The sequence below is a fragment of the Oncorhynchus nerka genome, linkage group LG11, assembly GCF_034236695.1.
Source record: "Oncorhynchus nerka isolate Pitt River linkage group LG11, Oner_Uvic_2.0, whole genome shotgun sequence".
NCBI lineage: Eukaryota > Metazoa > Chordata > Actinopteri > Salmoniformes > Salmonidae > Oncorhynchus > Oncorhynchus nerka.
The window spans coordinates 37188173-37208097 of record NC_088406.1 but is presented as its reverse complement, the minus strand read 5'-3'; the positions used below and the strand labels follow the sequence as shown (position 1 = coordinate 37208097).

Here is a 19925-nt window from a genome sequence, read left to right as displayed (position 1 = left end):
ACACACTCCACTCCAGCAGGTATATTTCACTGGTCACCCCCAAAGCCAATTCTTCCTTTCGCTGCCTTTCCTTCCAGTTCTCTGCTGCCAATGACTGGAATGAATTGCAAAAAAATCACTGAAGCTGGAGACTCATATCTCCCTCACTAGCTTTAAGCACCAACTGTCAGAGCAGCTCACAGATCACTGCACCTGTACATAGCCCATCTGTAAATAGCCCATCCAACTACCTCATCCCCATACTGTTATTTATTTATTTATTTTTTTGCTCCTTTGCACCCCAGTATCTCTGCTTGCACCTGCATCTTCTGCACATCTATTACTTCAGTGTTTAATTGCTAAATTGGCCTATTTATTGCCTTACCTCCCTTATCTTACCTGATTTGCACACACTGTACATAGACTTTTTCTATTGTATTTTTGATTGTATGCTTGTTTATTCCATGTGTAACTCTGTGTTGTTGTTTGTGTCGCACTGCTTTGCTTTATCTTGGCCAGGTCGCAGTTGTAAATGAGAAATTGTTCTCAACTAGCACACCTGGTTAAATATAGGTGGGGAAAAATATATATATATATATTTGCCCTTTATGACTAGATACAGTACTTGTTGCGTTTGAACCATTCAAGTCAGACATAATGGATATATGTTCTACCCAAATGGATTGATCACCAAACAAACTAAGATAAATAAGTAACAATGACGTAGGATTTGTTACTGCCCGTCCCTTCCCTCTTCCTCCACAAGCCCCATCTCTGCTGTCCACTTTAATATTGACCCTCCCCCTCCATATGTGCATATCTCCTGGGCCATGTCAGAACAGGCCCTCGATCCACACCATCATGTTCCCCTGGCCGTAGAACAAGGGCACAGCCTTCAGCCTCTCCTCATCATTCAGAGCCCACGACTCCCTGTCATACTCACTGGGCCGGTGCACCTGGGATACACAGACAGGCAGTCAGGCACGCACACACACACACACACACACACGCACATTTGTTTTACTATCCCTGTGGGGACCAAACAATTTATTCATATTTTCCATAACCCTAACCTTAACCCCTAACCCTAAACCTAACCCCTAACTCTAATTCTAACCCTAACCCTAATTGTAACCATAACCCTAAACCTTAAGCTTAAAATAGAATTTTCCTTGACTTCTGGTCCCCACAAGGATAGTAAAACCAAACACACGCAATATTTGTGTATTTATGTGTCTGTACGTGTGTACAATATCTGTGTCTCTGTGTATGTCTCCATTCCAGTGTTTCCCTCTAACCCTGACCAGTTCCAGTACAAAGTAGAGAGGCTGAGGCTCCTTCTGTAGCTGGTCCAGGTCATCATAGCCCAGGGTGTGGTTGGCAAACATGTTGGCCATGCCACACGAATGGATGTGCCAGTCCACAGGGTCCTTGCCCTCCGCAATGTGTGTGTGTGGCCACCAGGGGGTAGAGGCCAGTGTGCTGGGGAGAGAGAGTCAGAAAGACGGGGTAAGCAAAGTTAATCAGAGCCAGTGGCGATTTTACCATGTAAATCCTGGTGGGGCAAACTCCCCAATTTTTTTAGATACATGCCAGCAAAGCCACTACATAACACTAAACCACAAACTGTTACGGCCTACACAAAGCTGTCCCAACAGCAGAGCTTTCTTTTCAGCACCATGGAGTAAATCCTTACCACTGCCACACCCGGCTATCAGCGGAGCCTTGTCAGTCAATATAACTATTTGTTCAGCACTTTTGAAATGTACAGCGACAGAATTCAGAACATGGGCCGTTCTTACAGTATTCTCCCTGTACACCAAGTCAGAACCGTTGATAAATAAAGGGGGCATATAAGCAGACAATGAAAGCTCTTACAATATTCAATGATTACGTTTCTATTAAACAGGCTATAGGCTACATGTGCACCACCAAGTCAAAACGGTAAGCTAAGTTATGAAGGGGGAACAAATTATTAGGGTGAGGCACATGGGCTACTAACAGCTTACTACACAACATACACTTAGTATTACTTTCTTAGCTACAGTATACATATCTCCCTGGCATATTACATCATTTATGCAGCAGCATACAATACATTTTTCAACTCACCTTCTTGTGATGTGCTCACTTGAACATGAAGGTGGTGCGGAGGTCCTTCTTATGGGCACATTTTGTCATGAAACTTAAGTCATCAAAGTCTGGCATTCTCTGGATTTATGGTGCTTGTGGGATTTGTGGGAACTCTGAAAAATATTTGCTCCGACTGGGAAAATACATTACGAATGGTCATCCAACTCGGAACTCCAAGTCAGGAACTCTGCCTCTTTCTAGAACTCCAACTGACGTCAAGATGAGTTCCCAGTTTTCTTGAACGCACTGAAGTCTGAGATTTCCCAGTTCCAAGTTTCCAGTTCTTTTGAACGCGGCAGAAGTCATGCTGGATTCACAGCATGGCCAATGTATTCAACCTTTTCTGACCCATCGTGTTGAATGTTTATCCTTTTAAGCTTGGAAAAGAGACCCTTAAACCCAAACTTGGACCACACACCCACTCCACTGAATAGCAGGCTAGTGATTGTTTTGCATCGTTTGCAGTTAGCCACTGATTTCTTCCAAACCACTTATTGTTGAATTTGCGATTTCCAACTTGTTGTGTAATGTTTATGTCCAATGGCCGATGAGTACCAATACGTTTTATATATAATTTATCGAAAAGGATTTGCCATTAGATTGTCGACGTGATTCATGGTGGTTAATGCTTGTCTAGCTTCCTAGCTAAGATTTTGAAAGTATGATGTTGACATTATCAGTCCAATCAAAGCTACGGTAGATATAACGTGATATAACACATTTTATCTGTGGCCAATGACCTTGAGCCTTCTTGGAACGGCATTTCTAATGTAACTCTATGGCAGCACCCATGGGGCTTGAATTTTAGAGCTGTTCCTGTAGATTTTGTGGTGACGTAGTGTCCCCATGAGTGACAGAACACAGCCTATGACGGCGCAACTAGAGAACATTACCAACCCCCACGCTCTGTATTTTCCACTGGCTTCCCCAGCACCACCACCACCACCATCACCACCACCACCACCACCACCACCACCACCATCACCACCACCACCATCACCACCACCACCACCACCACCACCACCACCACCACCATCACCACCACCACCATCACCACCACCACCACCACCACCACCACCACCACCACCACCACCACCACCACCACCACCATCACCACCACCACCATCACCACCACCACCACCACCACCACCATCACCACCACCACCATCACCACCACCACCACCACCATCACCACCACCACCATCACCACCACCACCACCACCACCACCATCACCACCACCACCACCACCACCACCATCACCACCACCACCATCACCATCACCATCACCACCACCACCACACCACCACCACCATCACCACCACCATCACCACCACCACACCACCACCACCACCACCACCACAGAAAGCACTGAGCTAGGTTGAACACTTTTGGAGCTGCCTTACTCAAGAAAGCAAAAAAGAGACATGTTTGTATGTGGCTTTATTAACTACTTTTTTTTCTCCATTGTTTGCAAACTGATATGTGACACGTATTGATGCCAAAATAACATGCAAACAGGCAAAAAAGAAAAGACTGGTCACAACTGACCAAAGCTATATGATATAAGATTTTGTTTAAGTGGGGTTTCCCCTTTTCTACTGTTTTGAATGGGTGGAGTACGACACTGCTCATTGTCTGTCATACTTAGTATATCAATTAAACCAGAAAGGACCCTGGTGTATTTGTGAATACACAAGTTATTGTGAAACTCTGCCAATTCTCCTCCTCAACTGAACTATGTCTCCTATGTAACAATATCGCCCTCCGCTGGTTGGGATGAGTAAACACTTCATTTTACCCTCAACACAAGTAGGGTCGCAGAATGTAGCCTACTGTGAAGCACCCAGGTTGTAGCTACTAGATAAGGAATGAATGGCTGTGCCCCAGCAGGTTTAAAGCCCGTCCCAGGTTGTGTTCATGGTGAGTAAGCAGTAATCACAGGCGATTAGAGAAAGTTGAAGCTGCTGCATATTAATCACACTCTCTAAGTTCTCCTTCTGTTTGTCTCCTCCATCAACATACACATACAAATGCATGCACGTATAAACACACACACGCATACGGAAGTTTGCACACATATATGCACGTATACACACACAGCCAGACTCTAGTAGACACAAATAACTGGGGGGAAAAGAAGTCACCCAAAGATGAAACTAGAACACACAACCTTAGGTTACCCTCACTAGCAGGTGTTGTAGATACAGTAGCAACCTTAGGTTACCCTCATTAGCAGGTGTTGTAGATAGCAACCTTAGGTTACCCTCACTAGCAGGTGTTGTAGATACAGTAGAAACCTTAGGTTACCCTCACTAGCAGGTGTTGTAGATACAGTAGAAACCTTAGGTTACCCTCACTAGCATGTCTTGTAGATACAGTAGCAACCTTAGGTTACCCTCTCTAGCAGGTGTTGTAGATACAGTATCAACCTTAGGTTACCCTCACTAGCAGGTGTTGTAGATACAGTAGCAACCTTAGGTTACCCTCTCTAGCAGGTGTTGTAGATACAGTAGCAACCTTAGGTTACCCTCACTAGCAGGTGTTGTAGAAACAGTAGCAACCTTAGGTTAACCTCACTAGCAGGTGTTGTAGATACAGTAGCAACCTTAGGTTACCCTCACTAGCAGGTGTTTTAGATACAGTAGCAACCTTAGGTTAACCTCACTAGCAAGTGTTGTAGATATAGTAGCAACCTTAGGTTACCCTCACTAGCAGGTGTTGTAGATACAGTAGCAACCTTAGGCTACCCTCACTAGCAGGTGTTGTAGAAACATTAGGTTACCCTCACTAGCAGGTGTTGTAGATACAGTAGCAACCTTAGGTTACCCTCACTAGCAGGTGTTGCAGATAGCAACCTTAGGTTAACCTCACTAGCAGGTGTTGTAGGTACAGTAGCAACCTTAGGTTACCATCACTAGCAGGTGTTGTAGATAGCAACCTTAGGTTACCCTCACTAGCAGGTGTTGTAGATACAGTAGCAACCTTAGGTTACCCTCTCTAGCAGGTGTTGTAGATACAGTAGCAACCTTAGGTTACCCTCACTAGCAGGTGTTGTAGATAGCAACCTTAGGTTACCCTCTCTAGCAGGTGTTGTAGATACAGTAGCAACCTTAGGTTACCCTCACTAGCAGGTGTTGTAGGTACAGTAGCAACCTTGGTTACCCTCACTAGCAGATGTTGTAGATAGCAACCTTAGGTTACCCTCACTAGCAGATGTTGTAGATAGCAACCTTAGGTTACCCTCTCTAGCAGGTGTTGTAGATACAGTAGCAACCTTAGGTTACCATCACTAGCAGGTGTTGTAGATACAGTAGCAACCTTAGGTTACCCTCACTAGCAGGTGTTGTAGATAGCAACCTTAGGTTACCCTCTCTAGCAGGTGTTGTAGATACAGTAGCAACCTTAGGTTACCCTCACTAGCAGGTGTTGTAGATAGCAACCTTAGGTTACCCTCTCTAGCAGGTGTTGTAGATACAGTAGCAACCTTAGGTTACCCTCACTAGCAGGTGTTGTAGATACAGTAGCAACCTTAGGTTACCCTCACTAGCAGGTGTTGTAGATAGCAACCTTAGGTTACCCTCTCTAGCAGGTGTTGTAGATACAGTAGAAACCTTAGGTTACCCTCACTAGCAGGTGTTGTAGGTACAGTAGCAACCTTGGTTACCCTCACTAGCAGATGTTGTAGATAGCAACCTTAGGTTACCCTCACTAGCAGATGTTGTAGATAGCAACCGTAGGTTACCCTCTCTAGCAGGTGTTGTAGATACAGTAGCAACCTTAGGTTACCATCACTAGCAGGTGTTGTAGATACAGTAGCAACCTTAGGTTACCCTCACTAGCAGGTGTTGTAGATACAGTAGCAACCTTAGGTTACCATCACTAGCAGGTGTTGTAGATAGCAACCTTAGGTTACCCTCTCTAGCAGGTGTTGTAGATACAGTAGCAACCTTAGGTTACCCTCACTAGCAGGTGTGGTAGATACAGTAGCAACCTTAGGTTACCATCACTAGCAGGTGTTGTAGATAGCAACCTTAGGTTACCCTCACTAGCAGGTGTGGTAGATACAGTAGCAACCTTAGGTTACCATCACTAGCAGGTGTTGTAGATACAGTAGCAACCTTAGGTTACCCTCACTAGCAGGTGTTGTAGATACAGTAGCAACCTTAGGTTACCATCACTAGCAGGTGTTGTAGATAGCAACCTTAGGTTACCCTCTCTAGCAGGTGTTGTAGATACAGTAGCAACCTTAGGTTACCCTCACTAGCAGGTGTTGTAGATAGCAACCTTAGGTTACCCTCTCTAGCAGGTGTTGTAGATACAGTAGCAACCTTAGGTTACCCTCACTAGCAGGTGTGGTAGATACAGTAGCAACCTTAGGTTACCCTCACTAGCAGGTTTTGTTGATAGAACAAATAAACACTGAGTGTACAAAACATTATGACCACCTGCTCTTCCATGACATAGACTGACCAGGTGAATCCAGGTGATCCCTTATTGATAAACTTGTTAAATCCACTTCAATCAGTGTAGATCAGTGTAGATCAGTGTAGGGGCCCCTGAGTGGCTCAGCGGTCTAAGGCACTGCATCTCAGTGCTTGAGGCGTCACTACAGACACTCTGGTTTGGATCCAGGCTGTATCACAACTGGCTGTGATTGTGAGTCCCATAGGGCGGCGCACAATTGGCCCAGCGTCGTCCAGGTTTGGCCGGTGTAGGCCGTCGTTGTAAATAAGAATTTGCTACTAACTGACTTTCCTAGTTAAATAAAAGAGGAGGAGACATGTTAAAGAAGGATTTCTAAGCATCGAGACCATTGAGACATGAATTGTGTACGTGTGCCATTCAGTGGGTGAATGGGCAAGACAAAATATAAGTGCCTTTGAAAGGGGTATGGTAGTAAGTGCCAGGTGCACCGGTTTGTGTCACAAACTGCAACGCAGCTGGGTTGTTCATGCTCAACGGGGGGGTGCAACTCAATATTAGGAAGGTGTTCTTAATGTTTTGTGCACTCAGTGTAAGTTCACACTTTATTTGGATAGTCCAGATAGTCCATCTATAGATACTCTACAGATAGTCATGCTATCAACAAAATATCTGTTGATAAGCAGCTGCTTGCTAAGGTTACAGTTAGGTTTAGGATAAGCGTTAGGGTTAGGTTTAGGTTTAGGTTTAGAATAAGGGTTAGGGTAAGGGTTAGGGTTACAGTTAGGTTTAGGATAAGCGTTAGGGTTAGGTTTAGAATAAGGGTTAGGGTAAGGGTTAGGGTTACAGTTAGGTTTAGGATAAGCGTTAGGGTTAGGGTTAGGTTTAGAATAAGGGTTAGGGTTAGGGTTAGAGGTAGGGTTAGGTTAAGGGTAAGGGTTAGGGTTAGAGGTAGGGTTAGGGTTAGGTTAAGTAAGGGTTAAGTTTAGGGTTAAGGTTAGGATTCAAGCTAGAGTTAGGGTTAGTAGATAGTTCATTGAAATGTTACTGTAGATAGTCTGTAGAGCATCTACAGATGGACTATAAAGTGTTACCAAATATAAATGTTTAACCAAACCCCTGGAAAGCCTACAATTGCAGACATTATACGTTGAAGAGCACAGATAAAACAGACAACTGAAGGTAGGGCCTACATTTTCGACAAATGTGTGCTTTTCATAGCTTACTAGAGATGTGTTGAATTGTCTCAGAAGGGACAAATAGCATAAAAGGGGACTTGACAGAAATGCCTGGATCCTCTTTAATAGTGGGTTGAGATTAGCATTGACACGACACAAGAGCTAATCTGTTTGTTTTTACCTGTCCCTAATGTTGTTTCTGATTATCATCATTATGACACAACACTGGCGATGAACACACACGGGACCACAAAGCACCTGTATCAGGTGTATGATATTCCAGTGTGTTTGTATTGTGCCTCATGCTACTGAGAGAGTTATGGAGATATTTAAGTGTTTACTCGGTATGCTTTTGTGTTTTTGACAATACTGTAATAATGGGTGGTGTCTCTTTTAGTTCCTTGTAAGATGTAGGCCGACCATCATGAGACACTTATTCTGATCATATTCATATTCTGATGTGATTGATACCTTTCAGCTTTTGTGAAACGTCTCCCTAGGTAAAATAGTTGTTCACTTAGGACAACCCTTTTTTCATTGAGATAGTCAGTTGACTTCTGGAGAGGTGTTTAGAATCTGGAATCATGCTACCGTGGCACTGCATTGTGGGACAATGAGTCCTACTCACAGTGACATCGCACCAGAACTCGGCCACCTCTCCGATCTTCATGGAGGTGAGCAGGGTCTCCCAGATCTCCAGCTTGAACATGTTTTCAATCATGGGCACGTCCAGCCCCTTACTGTCGTCTATCACCTTACAATCATCACACAGCTGGGTACAGAAATGGAAGGCTACCTGTGGAGGAGGGAAGGAGGTGGTGGGGAGGAGTGGGGGGGGTAAAAGGAGGATAGGGATAATGGAGGAGGATGTACGGTATGAAAGAGGTGGAGGAGAGAAAAGAAGAGAGGGAGGGGTGGTTTAGAGAAAAGTCGGATCAGAGTCATTTTCCTCCAGATTCTCCAGTTCCACCAAATGCCACCCCTTTATGCACTGACCATACTGTTGTGGGTATGTGGTCCCTGTTGACAGGCAGGATGCAACAGGATAATATCTTGTACCATGTCATTACTAATGGAATGAATAGTGTCATATGACTCCATAAGTAAGACCATTTTATTTGTCCTGATTTGAGTGAAACAAACATTATTTTTTATTTTCAGAATCTACATAATGTTCTAGAATCTATTGCAACCATCTTCTTCACAGTAATCAGATTCGTTTGGAATTGGAGACAAAGCCCTGGACGAGTAACTGTCTGTGGCCTAGAGAAAACCTCCACTATTTGAGAAAGAGGATAGAAAAGTCGATAGATGGAGTTATGTGAAAATAGATAGATCGAGAGATTCATATTGAGAGAAATAGAAAGAGAGAAAGACTGAGGATTATAAATGAAATAGATAGAGAGATCGAAATGGATGAATTTGGATAGCGATAAAAAGGTTTACGCAGAGGAATAGGTAGAGATGGAGAGATTGAGGCCTACCTTGGTCCCAGTAATGAACCGGGGCATCTCAGCTGTCCCTCCATACAGGATGGTTGTCTTGATGCCTTCCACACCAGGAGCACGGTCACATCCATATCTGAAGACATCTTCCTATATGTCTGTCTGTGTACAGTAAATACTGTAAATAGCTGTGTGTCTGTATGTATATGTTTCTGCTAAGGTAGCCTATAGAAGGTGTGAGAGTTATGAACACACATTAATGTTACTCCTCGATGATTAGGAAAGAAAGAATGAGATTAAGAATCCCTCCTCCACTCATCTCCTTCTCCCCTTCCCCCATTCATCCATCCCTCAATCAGCTCTTCTCAACGTTTCTCCTGATGACAATCTATCATCTGCTGGAGACATCCAGAACGGGATAAAAAAAACACTACTTCAAGCCCACAGTTACAAATCATTGTGATAGGGGCATAATGTGAAGCACTTAGAACGTGCACATCCTTATGATGGCTTGCTACTCTCACCCAGTAATGGTTCTGAGACAGTATCAGACATTTTGAGGCTGTTATTGATATATTGCTATCTGAAATACATGCTTATAACTCGTAATTATGGTTTATTACTGGTTTATTATTAAGTGTTGCTAAAGCTTCTAGTTTCTATTCAGTCATGATCAAAGGGAAAAGAAGAAGACCGTCGTCCATCTCATAAAGGTCTGTCCGACTCCTTCCCTTTTAATATCCTGTGTTGCTGAGGTAGAAGCGAATATAATAGAATGTATTAGATATTTTAGAGTAGAACATGGTTTCCATTCCACAGGAAATTTCCTGGATTTACCAATATCAGGATGAATAGATAGACATTTCTCAGTGCTCTTTAAGACTCCAATGTCAGGGTAGGCAATTATCCAGCACTGGTACTGTGGACTCTGTGACCCCAGCTTCATACATCACATCTGCATCCCATATGTGCTGCTGAGTGGTGTGTATGTGTGGTGTGTGTGTGCGTCCATGCGTGCCTGTGTGAGTGAGTGTGTGTGTGTGTGTGAGCGCACCCATGTGTATTCATGCAGACGTGTGTATGTTTTAAATCCAAAGCTCCTGTGGTGGTGTGTGTTGCAGCCAAATCCAGTAAATAGTGGAGCAGCATTTCAACTCAAGTAAAGAGAACATCAGGGTGTGTGAGTTTCTTTTCTGGAAATTCAAACTCTTTTCAGGGAACTCTAATAGGCTACTCTAATATACGAATAAGAACCAAAACAGCCTTCAGGTAACGGCCAAAATAATGGAAACACTTGAGTAAATGAAGGATACAAAGTATATAAAAATAGGATGCTTCCACACAGGTATGGGTCCTGAGTTAATGAAGCAGTTAACATCCCATCATGCATAGGGTCATGTATACCTATGCGGGTATACCATGGAAATACCCGCATAGGATGACAATGTCCCCAACCACAGGGCACAAGTGGACACTGAATGATTTGATGAGGATGAAAACAATGTAAACCATATGCTATGGCCATCACAGTCACCAGATCTCAACCCAATTGAACACTTATGGGAGATTCTGGAGTGGTGCCTGAGATAGCGTTTTCCACTACCATTAACAAAACACCAAATTTCTTGTGGAAGAATGGTGTCGGATCTTTTCAATAGAGCTCCAGACACTTGTAGAATCAATGCCAAGGTGCATTGATGCTGTTCTGGACCGTAGTGGCCCAACGCACTATTAAGACACTTTATGTTGGTGTTTTCTTTATTTTGGCAGTTACCTGTCTTTTTAATGGCTTTATAGTGCATCATGAATCTATAATGTGGTCATTAAAGGTCATATGTACAGTAGGTGGAACACTAGACCCTATAAGACAACAAGCTGATCTCAAGTTTGCATTTCACCAATCATGTGGTAATCAGGATTGTGCAACAGCGCCTTATGTACCTGGACCATGGCCAGGCTAGTAACAGGATGATTTGTCGCCCTCGTGTGGCTGCGTCAGGTATACACACACTTAAATGAGCAGGTTTTACTGAAATTAGTAGGTCATAGGAGCAGCAGTTGAATGAATAATTGAGTGAATGAACGGACAATATTCATTGTCCTTCAAGACTGAAGTCTTAGTGAATGAAATTACCTCATATATTGTCCTCAAAGATGAGATTATAATGTGATAGAGCACTTGAGTTCAGTTCTATGGAAAACATATCATTGCTGTCTGAATAGGAAAAACTAGTTTGACCTAACCCTGTGTCTACTGTATAACACATACTGTATGTTAATATATTTACAACACACACACACACACACAGTGAGAGAGAGCATCAGAGAACGGCGGGGGTGGGGTGACGCAGGCTTTATGAGTGAGTCACTCTGACACGAAGACTGACTTACAGCACCATAATCACCCAGTTACATCTTCAACAGGTGTAGAGATAAACAGCAATGCAGCCGTTTTTGTCTCAACATCAAATCATTTCTGGGTAACAATTAAGTGCCTTACTGTGATTGTTTTCAATTCAAATGAAAAAATAAATAATTAACAGCTTCTTAGCAAAGAGCAGTTTCTCAAGCAAGAATTTGGCTATGACTGTCTGGGAGTGGTCTGAGTGGAGGGGGAAAACGGAAAACTAGCTGTTATTGGCAAAGAGGTTTGGAACTCTTTCTAATTTACTAATTAACCAGACAGGCCAAAATTCCATCCCACCAAATCAGGCTGTAATTTCAGGCGGTATTTTCCAACAGCTCTCACACTAAAAGGGCATTATCATCATTTTCACAATTTCACAGAATTATTTCAACCTCATAGTATGGAAATATACATAAAACATACACGACATGGCCAAAAGTATGTGGACTGCTCGTCGAACATCTCATTTCAAAATCCTGGGCATTAATTTGGAGTTGGTCCCCTCTTTGCTGCTATAACAGCCTCCACTCTTCTGGGAAGGCTTTTCACTAGATATTGGAACATTGCTGCGGGGACTTGCTTCCATTTAGCCACAAGAGCATTAGTGAGGTCGGCACTGATGTTGGATGATTAGGCCTGGCTCGCAGTCGGCTATCCAATTCATCCCAAAGGTGTTTGATGGGGTTGAGGTCAGGGCTGGCCAGTGCAGGTCAGTCAAGTTCTTCCACACCAATCTTGACAAACCATTTCTGTATGGACCTTGCTTTGTGCACTAGGGCATGTGTCATGCTGAAACAGGAAAGGCCCTTCCCCAAACTGTTGTAACAAAGGTGGAAGTGTAACAGTATAGCTTTCGTCCTTCACCTCGCCCCGAACCAGGGACCCTCTGCACACATCAACAACTGCCTCCCACGAAGTATCGTTACCCATCGCTCCACCAAAGCCGCGGCCCTTGCAGAGCAAGGGGAACAACTACTTCAAGGTGTCAGAGCGAGTGACGCCACCGATTGAAACGCTATTAGTGCGCACCCTGCTAACTAGCTAGCCATTTCACATCGGTTACACAAGCACAGAATCGTCTAGAATGTCGTTGTATACTGTAGCGTTAGTTCCAGTGAAGGGAAATCTTAAGGAGCCTGAACCATGAAAACAGCCACAGACCATTATTCCTCCTCCACCAAACTTTACATTTGGCACTATGCATTTGGGCAGCTAGCGTTCTCCTGGCATCTGCCAAACACAGATTTGTACATCGGACTGCCAGATGGTGAAGCGTGATTCATTACTTCATTACTCATTGCGCATGGTGATCTTAGGCTTGTGTGCGGCTGTTCAGCCATGGAAACCCATTTCATGAAGCTCCCAACGAACAGTTTGTGCGCTAAAGTTGCTTGCAGAGAAGGTTTGGAACTCATTAGTGAGTCTTGCAACCGAGGACAGACAATTTTTACTCTCTATGCGCTTCAGCACATGGCGGTCCCATTCTGTGAGCTTGTGTGGCCTACCACTTCGCGGCTGAGCCGTTGTTACTCCTACACGTTTCCACTTCACAATAACAGCACTTACAGTTGACCACGGCCGGTCTAGCAGGGCAGAAATTTGACTAACTGACTTGTTGGAAAGGTGGCATCCTATGACAGTGTCACGTTGAAAGTCAGTGAGCACTTCAGTAAGGCCATTCTACTGCCGGTGTTTGTCTATGGAGATTGCATGGCTGTATGCTCGATTTTATACACCTGTCAGCAAAGGGTGTGGCTGAAATAGCCCAATCCACTCATTTGAAGGGGTGTCCACATAGTGTTGGACAGTCACGGTTTTGAGTGCACTGGGCCTTTACTAATCTGTGCTTCCTCTATGTTCGCACGCATGGGGTTCACCCTGTGACTGTACTCCTATTTAGCAAACCATGGAAACACAGCTCTGATGCATTAGTTCCCTTTGATGACGTCATAAGCTATTTGTGTTCATGTCATCTAGCTGCTGCTATTGAAGCATATTGAAAGGCCATTCATTCATAAATAGAACTGAGTCTGATGCTTCAGTGATGGAAAAAGACACACACAGGTGCTCTGACGTGTGTGCCACTTTTCTTTCTATGGCTTCAGAGGGAGAGAGAATGTGTGTGTGTGTGTGTGTGTGTGTGCAGTGTGTGTGTGCAGTGTGTGTGTGCAGTGTGTATGTGTGTATGTTCGCTCTACTTATGCTTCAGTAACACGTTAGGTTTTGTAGCATGTGTGTGTGTGCTCCTTCCTTACCTTGACATTCAGCGCTGAGACAGCAGAAGGGCAACCACCAGCAGGGGTACAGGAGAACATACCCTGGCCAGACATCTCCTCTTACCTGCCTCATCCTCTCACTGTGACAGACACGCACACACACACAGGCACATCTCACACACACAAGAAAGCAAGTATGCACACACATGCACAGAGTACATAGTGATTTCCAAGTAACCATGATATTGTATCATCATATTAACATTGGACCATTTGATCATTGTTGATGATGATATTGGCGATGATGATGGTGGTAATGATGATGATGATGGTGATTATGATGATGGTGATGATGATGGTTGTTCCTGCTGGGCCTGGCAGCTGGTGGTGGGAAACATGTGCGGGCACGTCCCCACACCCCACATGGTGAGAGGCTCTGGAAGTGCAGGGGCGGTGTATCATGCCCCAGAGATATGTCAGACAAGGGGGCAATGACCAGCCTCGTGCTTCAGAGCTTTGTGTGTGTGTTGCATGCACGTTTGCGTTTGTGTGTTTCACATGATTATTTCTGCTTGAACCTGTCTGTCTGTCCGTCCACCCGTCTGACTACAGTACTTGGACTACTAACCTTCAGGGAGGTAAGATCTTAAACCTACATTATAATATAATAAACATATGTAACAGTGAGTGACATGACATAAAAGCCACACCTGTTATAACCCTTTTTGATTTCCCTGGTAGAACCTTTTATTGGCTTCAGGTAGAACCCTTTTGGGTTCAATGTACACCCTCTGTGGAAAGGGTTCTACATGGAACCCAAAAGGGTTCTACCTGGAACCAAAAATGGTTTATCAGTTTTTTTAGTGTACCCCAGCCACAGTCCCATGTACCAGCCCCATGTAACCCCAGAACCAGCCCCATGTAACCCCAACACCAGCCCCATGTAACCCCAACACCAGCCCCATGCAACCCCAGAACCAGCCCCACGTAACCCCAGAACCAGCCCCATGTAACCCCAATACCAGCCCCATGTAACCCCAACACCAGCCCCATGTAACCCCAACACCAGCCCCATGCAACCCCAGAACCAGCCCCATGTAACCCCAAAACCAGCCCCATGTAACCCCAACACCAGCCCATGCAACCCCAGAACCAGCCCCATGTAACCCCAACACCAGCCCCATGTAACCCCAACACCAGCCCCTTGTAACACTAGCACAGCCCCATGGAACCCCAACACAAACCCCATGTAACCCCAGAACCAGCCCCATGTAACCCCAACACCAGCCCCATGTTACACTAGCACCAGCCCCATGTAACCCCAACACCAGCCCCTTGTAACACTAGCACAGCCCCATGTAACCCCAACACAAACCCCATGTAACCCCAACACCAACCCCATGTAACCCCAACACCAGCCACATGTAACCCCAACACCAGCCCCATGTAACCCCAACACCAGCCGCATGTAACCCCTAACCCCGAAACCAGCCCCATGTAACACCAGCCACATGTAACCCCAACACCAGCCCCATGTAATACCAGCCCCATATAACCCCAACACCAGCCCCATGTAACACCAGCCCCATGTAACACCAGCCCCATATAACCCCAACACCATCCCTATGTAACACCAGCCCCATGTAACCCCAACACCAGCCCCATGTAACACCTAACCCCGAAACCAGCCCCATGTAACACCAGCCACATGTAACCCCAACACCAGCCCCATGTAAACCCAACATCAATACCAGCCTCATGTAAACCTATCACCAGCCCCATGTAACCCCAATACCAGCCCCATGTAACAGCAGCCCCATGTAACCCCAACACCAGCCCCATGTAACACCAGCCCCATGTAACCCAGACACCAGCCCCATGTAACACCAGCCCCATGTAACACCAGCCCCATGTAACACCAGCCCCATGTAATACCAGCCCCATGTAATCCCAACACCAGCCCAAACACCAGCCCCATGTAACACCAATACCAGCCCCATGTAACCCCAACACCAGCCCTATGTAACACTAGCCCCATGTAACCCAGACACCAGCCCCATGTAACACCAGCCCCATGTAACACAAGCCCTATGTAATACCAGCCCCATGTAATCCCAACACCAGCCCAAACACCAGCCCCATGTAACACCAATACCAGCCCCATGTAACCCCAACACCAGCCCCATGTAACCCCAATACCAGCCCCATATAACCCCAACACCAGCCCCATGTAACCTCAATCCCAGCCCCATATAACCCCAACACCAGCCCAAACACCTGCCCCATGTAACAACAACACCGCCCCATGTAACCCCAAGACCAGCCCCATGTAACCCAAATACCAGCCCCATGTAACCCCAACACCAGCCCCATGTAACCTCAATCCCAGCCCCACATAACCCCAACACCAGCCCAAACACCAACACCAACACCAGCCCCATGTAACACCAGCCCCATGTAACACCAGCCCCATGTAACCCCAAGACCAGCCCCATGTAACACAAATACCAGCCCCATGTAACCCCAATACCAGCCCCATGTAACCCCAACACCAGCCCAAACACCAGCCCCATGTAACACCAACACCAACACCAGCCCCATGTAACCCCAACACCAGCCCCATGTAACACCAGCCCCATATAACCCCAACACCAGCCCCATGTAACACCAGCCCCATGTAACACCAGCCCCATATAACCCCAACACCAGCCCTATGTAACACCAGCCCCATGTAACCCCAACACCAGCCCCATGTAACACCTAACTCCATTTAAAACCAGCCCCATGTAACACCAGCCACATGTAACCCCAACACCAGCCCCATGTACACCCAACATCAATACCAGCCCCATGTAAACCCCATCACCAGCCCCATGTAACCCCAACACCAGCCCCATGTGAACCCAACACCAACCCCATGTAACCCCAGCACCAGCCCCATGTAACCCCAGAACCAGCCCCATGTAACCCCAACACCAGCCCCATGTAACCCCAACACCAGCCCCATGTAACCCTGACACCAACTCCATGTAACCCCAATACCAGCCCCATGTAACCCCAACCCCAACACCAGCCCCATGTAACCCCAACACCAGCCCCATGTAACCCCAACACCAGCCCCATGTAACCCATACACCAGCCCCATGTAACTCCAACATCAACACCAGCCCCATGAAACCCCAACATCAACACCAGCCCCATGTAACCCCAACACCAGCCCCATGTAACCCCAACACCAACACCAGCCCCATGAACCCCAAAACCAGCCCCATGTAACCCCAACACCAACACCTGCCCCATGAACCCCAACACCAGCCCCATGTAACCCCAACATCAACACCATCCCCATGTAATCTCAACACCAACACCAGCCCCATGGAACCCCAACATCAACACCATCCCCATGTAAACCCAAAACCAGCCCCATGTAACTCCAACACCAACACCAGCCCCATGAACCCCAACACCAGCCCCATGTAACCCCAACATCAACACCAGCCCCATGTAACCCCAACAACAGCCCCATGTTATCTCAGCCCCATATAACCCCAACACCAGCCCCATGAACCCCAACATCAACACCATCCCCATGTAATCTCAACACCAACACCAGCCCCATGGAACCCCAACATCAACACCATCCCCATGTAAACCCAAAACCAGCCCCATGTAACCCCAACACCAGCCCCATGAAACCCAACACCAGCCCCATGTAACCCCAACATCAACACCAGCCCCATGTAACCCCAACACCAGCCCCATGTTATCTCAGCCCCATATAACCCCAACACCAGCCCCATGAACCCCAAGACCAGCCCCATGTAACCCCAAACATCAACACCATCCCCATGTAATCTCAACACCAATACCAGCCCCATGGAACCCCAACATCATCAACACCATCCCCATGTAAACCCAACACCAGCCCCATGTAACCCCAACATCAACACCAGCCCCATGTAACCCCAACAACAGCCCCATGTTTTCTCAGCCCCATGTAACCCAGCAACATCAACACCAGCCCCATGTAACCCAACAACAAACAGCCCCATGTTATCTCAGCCCCATGTAACCCCAACACCAGCCCCATGTATAACCCCAACACCAGCCCCATGTAAGCCCCCATCACCAGCCCCATGTAACCCCATCACAAGCCCCATGTATAACCCCAACACCAGCCCCATGTAACCCCAACATCAACACCAGCCCCATGTAACCCCAACAACAGCCCCATGTTATCTCAGCCCCATGTAACCCCAACACCAGCCCCATGAACCCCAACACCAGCCCCATGTATAACCCCAACACCAGCCCCATGTAACCCCATCACCAGCCCCATGTAACCCTATCACAAGCCCCATGTATAACCCCAACACCAGCCCCATGTAACCCCAACATCAACACCAGCCCCATATAACCCCAACACCAGCCCCATGGAACCCCAACATCAACACCATCCCCATGTAAACCCAAAACCAGCCCCATGTAACCCCAACACCAGCCCCATGAAACCCAACACCAGCCCCATGTAACCCCAACATCAACACCAGCCCCATGTAACCCCAACACCAGCCCCATGTTATCTCAGCCCCATATAACCCCAACACCAGCCCCATGAACCCCAAGACCAGCCCCATGTAACCCCAACATCAACACCATCCCCATGTAATCTCAACACCAATACCAGCCCCATGGAACCCCAACATCAACACCATCCCCATGTAAACCCAACACCAGCCCCATGTAACCCCAACATCAACACCAGCCCCATGTAACCCCAACAACAGCCCCATGTTTTTCAGCCCCATGTAACCCCAACACCAGCCCCATGTAACCCCAACATCAACACCAGCCCCATGTAACCCCAACAACAGCCCCATGTTATCTCAGCCCCATGTAACCCCAACACCAGCCCCATGAACCCCAACACCAGCCCCATGTATAACCCCAACACCAGCCCCATGTAACCCCAACACCAGCCCCATGTAACCCCATCACAAGCCCCATGTATAACCCCAACACCAGCCCCATGTAACCCCAACATCAACACCAGCCCCATGTAACCCCAACAACAGCCCCATGTTATCTCAGCCCCATGTAACCCCAACACCAGCCCCATGAACCCCAACACCAGCCCCATGTATAACCCCAACACCAGCCCCATGTAACCCCATCACCAGCCCCATGTAACCCCATCACAAGCCCCATGTATAACCCCAACACCAGCCCCATGTAACCCCATCACCAGCCCCATGTAACCCCATCACAATCCCCATGTATAACCCCAACACCAGCCCTATGTAACCCCTACACCAGCCCCATATAACCCCAACACAACCCCATTTACCCCGACACCATCCCCATTTAACCCCAACACCAACCCCATTTACCCCGACACCATCCCCATTTAACCCCAACACCAGCCCCATGTAACACCAGCCCCATAAAACCCCAACACCAGCCCCATGTAACACCAGCCCCATATAACCCCAATACCAGCCCCATGTAACACCAGCCCCATGTAACCCCAAAACCAGCCACATGTAACCCCATCACAAGCCCCATGTATAACCCCAACACCAGCCCCATGTAACCCCAGCACAATCCCCATGTAACCCCAGCCACATGTAACCCCAACACCATCCCCATGTAACACCAGCCCCATATAACCCAGACACCTGCCCCATGTAACACCAGCCCCATGTAACCCCAACACCTGCCCCATGTAACACCAGCCCCGTGTAACCCCAACACCAGCACCATGTAACACGTAACCCCAAAACCAGGCCCATGTAACACCAGCCACATGTAACCCCAACACCAGCCCCATGTAAACCCAACATCAATACCAGCCCCATGTAACCCCATCACCAGCCCCAAGTAACCCCAACACCAGCCCCATGTAACAGCAGCACCATGTAACCCCAACACCAGCCCCATGTAACAGCAGCCCCATGTAACCCCAACACCAGCCCCATGTAACACCAGCCCCAAGTAACCCCAACACCAGCCCAAACACCAGCTCCATGTAACACCAACACCAGTCCCATGTAACCCCAACACCAGTCCCATGTAACCCCATCACCAGCCCCATGTAACCCCATCACAAGCCCCATGTATAACCCCAACACCAGCCCTATGTAA

General features: G+C 46.9%; 1 pseudogene; it reads right to left on the bottom strand.

Moving 5' to 3' along the window:
* Nucleotides 1–812: 812 nt before the first annotated feature.
* On the bottom strand, nt 813–9292 carry LOC115116540 (aryl-hydrocarbon-interacting protein-like 1; annotated as a pseudogene).
* Between the last annotated feature and the right edge of the window lie 10633 nt (nt 9293–19925).